The sequence below is a fragment of the Pan troglodytes genome, chromosome 2, assembly GCF_028858775.2.
Source record: "Pan troglodytes isolate AG18354 chromosome 2, NHGRI_mPanTro3-v2.0_pri, whole genome shotgun sequence".
Lineage (NCBI taxonomy): Eukaryota > Metazoa > Chordata > Mammalia > Primates > Hominidae > Pan > Pan troglodytes.
This window is the reverse complement of record NC_086015.1, coordinates 70,550,137-70,553,946: the sequence shown is the minus strand read 5'-3', so window position 1 is coordinate 70,553,946 and position 3,810 is coordinate 70,550,137.

The window sequence follows — 3,810 nt, the reverse complement described above, 5'->3', positions numbered from 1 at the left end:
CTTAAAATAGCAGTTCACAGGATGGGGTTTAGGATCAAAGAGCCCTGTAGTTTTCGTCCTGGCTCCTCTACTGACTAGTTGCATAATATTGGGCATGTTATTGAACCTCTCTGAGTTGCAGTTTCCCCATCTGTAAAATGGGGAATCCAATCTCACAGGGTTTCTTTGAAGATTAATTTCTTTAAGGCCCCTTGTGCAGCACCAGACACGTGCTATATGATCCACAGATTATGGTTGCTGATGATAACTCTTATTTTTTGAGCACTCACTAAGTTAACATACATCGTGGCTTTTACACATGACTTAGGGCTTGATACATATTATTTCATTTGATCTTCATAATGTTCTTTTAATCTTACTATTTAAATCTTTTTTTACACATGAGGAAATACATATAGCAAGGTTAGATCACCTGTTTAAAAATCACACAGCTATGAAGTGGCAGAGCCAGGATTTTCATCAGAGAAGTTTAAAGAAAGAGCTCATTTTCAGCCGGGCATGGTGGCTCACACCTGTAATCCCAGCACTTTGGGAGGCCAAGGCGGGTGGATCACGAGGTCAGGAGATCGAGACCATCCTGGCCAACATGGTGAAACCCCATCTCTACTAAAATACAAACAAATTAGCCGGGCGTGGTGGCATGTGCCTGTAATCCCAGCTACTCGGGAGGCTGAGGCAGGGGAATCGCTTGAACCCGGGAGGCGGAGCTTGCAGTGAGCAGAGATCGCGCCACTGCACTCCAGCCTGGTGACAGAGCGAGGCTCTGTCTCAAAAAAGAAAAAAAAAAAAAAAAAAGCAAAGAAAGAGCTCATTTTCTTGATTCCATGCTGCACTGCCTCTCTCACTATTCACCTATCCATTGTCATAACATTTCATCATTCTTTTGCTGTGGAACAAATTACCACAAATTTAGCAGGTTGGAACAACACAAATATATTATCTTTCCAGCTCTGTAGGTGAGATGCTTGTTCATGGGACTTAGCTGGAGTCTCTGTTCAGAACTTCACTGGGTTGAAATCAAGATATTAACCAGGGCTGTGGTTCTCATTTGGGGCTTTGGGTGCTCTTCTAAGTATGCAGGTCATTTTTCTGCCAACTGTCAGCCAGGTACCACTGTCAGCTCCTATAGGCTACCCCAGTCCATCACCACATCCTCCACAGGCTTTCACAAACCTGGGTGTCTGCTTTCTCCCAGGTCAACAGAGACCCAGCTCTCTGAGTTCCACCTCTGCCACCTTCTCCTTTGAAAGGTCTCATGTGATGAGTTCAGGCCCACCTGGATAATCACCCTATCCTAAAATCAACTAATCTGGGGCCTTAATGACATCTGTGTACATCTTTCACAGCAGTACCTGGAATCACGTTGGACTGTACATGATTCACATACACGGAAAGTATGTGTGCATCAGGACCTGGAAATCTTGGGAGCCATCTCAGAATTCTGCCTGCCATTTTTAATTTCTGTGTTTTTAAGCAGTGGTTGCTGACGCTATCAAAGAGAGTTGCCTGCCCATGCTGTGTTTCCAGGCCTAACACTGCCCTTCACACCCCTCCTTCCCCACCTTGCTTGGTGTCCCATGCATGCATACAGGAGTTGACCAATGCTTTCCTGATGGTGAGGTTTGGGGGCTGCACCTCAATCGTTATCTTCATCAGCTCCATGAATTTCCCTATAGTTCTTCCCTCCTCTGTTCTCTGTTAGGAAAGCCAGGTAATTCCCACTATGAAGAGGGAAAGTCCGTGATCTTGGAGCAGAGAGAGGGGTACCCGTGCCAACTATAACTAGGACTGATTCCAATTCAGCTGGTCAGTGCCATTTGGTGGAATCCAAACCTTATTTCTGCCTTCTCAGCCCTGACTTGCCCTCCCCCACCTACCCTCCCCACTACTATGTTCTCTGGTTTCCCCTGAAAATTCCTGTGTTCTTACGAGCATGCCAAGAAAATTGTGCTCAAACCATCTGGACAAGTAATCCCAGCGTGAAAATATCTTGGTGCTTGAGCTTCCCAAACTAAAAAGATTTTAATTTGAGTCACCCACAGAGACCCGCCCTAAAACAGCCTAATTTTTTTAAAAAGGAAGGGAAATGAGACCTTCATAGAAAGGCAGCCTCTAGACTAGAAAATTTCACCCTGCCATAGATTTCTTCACATCTGATCTCCGTGAAAAATTCCACTAATTTTTCAAAAGTAACAAGTGAAAAATGTGAAAGATGGGATGTAGAGAATTAGCAGTACCACGTATGTGGACTAGTTTAAAGGTTTAAAGGTAACAGTCCTTCAGAAAAAAATTGTCAAATGAAGTAAGATTTTTGTTCCAATCAGACTATCTGGCATCTGTTTATTTGGTTCTTGATAATTTCAAGGAGAATATTGATACTGGCCCATCTAGGAATCCCATAAAAGAGTGTAAAGTGACCATACACTAGCATATGAGTTAGACATTTTTATAGAAAATGGAAGCCAATATAATTCTTAAATGAGTGTATGTTCTGCAATTATATTTAGTGAGATTAAAGATCAAAAAAATACTAGCTGGGTTCAGAAAGGTCAAAACACCTAGGATCTTAACCAAGTCCAAACTCTGCAACTGAACTCATCAAAGCCAACTCTCTCCCCAGTTGCCACTGAAAAAAACACAAAAAGGCCTGTGGAAGCCCAGTGTAGATGAGCTGGGGTATGAATAGGCCAACTCCCATCAGTCATTGTGAAATGGCCTTGTTGTCTGGAGTAACAGCTGAGGTTTGTCGTCTCACGGCAACATGAGGTTTGTTGTCTCATGGAGAACAAGGACGCAGACACACAAAGAGTGAGGTTACGAGCAGGGGGTTTTATAGATGAGCTGGTGAGGAGGTGGTATCTGATTTACATACACCATGAAAGACTGGTTAGAACAGGTGTGCCATTTCTATAGGGAGAGAATCTCTGGTAGCTTCCACCCTAATCTTTTATTATGCAGGTGGGTTCTCTGCCTGAGTTGCGCCATGTTGCTCATTTCTTTATTACTGTACACGTGGTAACAAAAAAAAAAAAAAAAGGGAAGATGGAGTCTCCATGTTGGACATGCCTGGCCCCCAGGTAGCCCTTTTCTGTTGGTGGAGCTACTAGCATTTCCCCGTGCAAGCTTCCAGCTTTATCTATGTTTGCAGCTAGATTTTTCAGGCTGCTCTTTATTAGAAAAGGAATGATTTTGGGGGCTGCTTTTTGTTAGAAAAGAAATTCTGCCAAGGACTCTTTTGCCCTCACTATCTGCCTAAATAATTTCTTTCTACCTCCTCTATCAATTGGTTAAGGGCTGTTCTTGGGGGGCATTAACTCTCTAGGATAGCATTTGCCTGCTTCACGGGGCAGAGAAGACCCCAGCAGCCAAAGAAAGCCCTCAGGCAAGAAATGCAGGCTCTGATCCTTGAAAAGAAGATATGAGTGCCTGATATGTCAGGAGATTTAGTGAGGTGCTTCATTTCTCCTAAGAAGGGATGTAACAAGCTCTGCTCCCATTTTCTCTTAGAACCTGTGGGCAAAAACCCCACTACAGAGAGAAAAATGTTTCTTGACATACAAAGGATGTTCAGAAAGTACATTATGATATTAAACAACAGGATAAAGATCAATATCCTGAATGTGGTCTCTGGTATCTCCTCATCTCCTCTGTCCGTCCTCTGTGTTCTTCATGATCCGCCACCCTGGCCTTCTTTCAGGGACTTAAATCACCCTGCTCCATCCCCAGCAGAAGCTTTGTACATGCTGTTCTCCCCACCCTAGTTTGGGGATCCTTTCTTTATTAGCTCAGTTTTTCCTTGTATAAAAATGC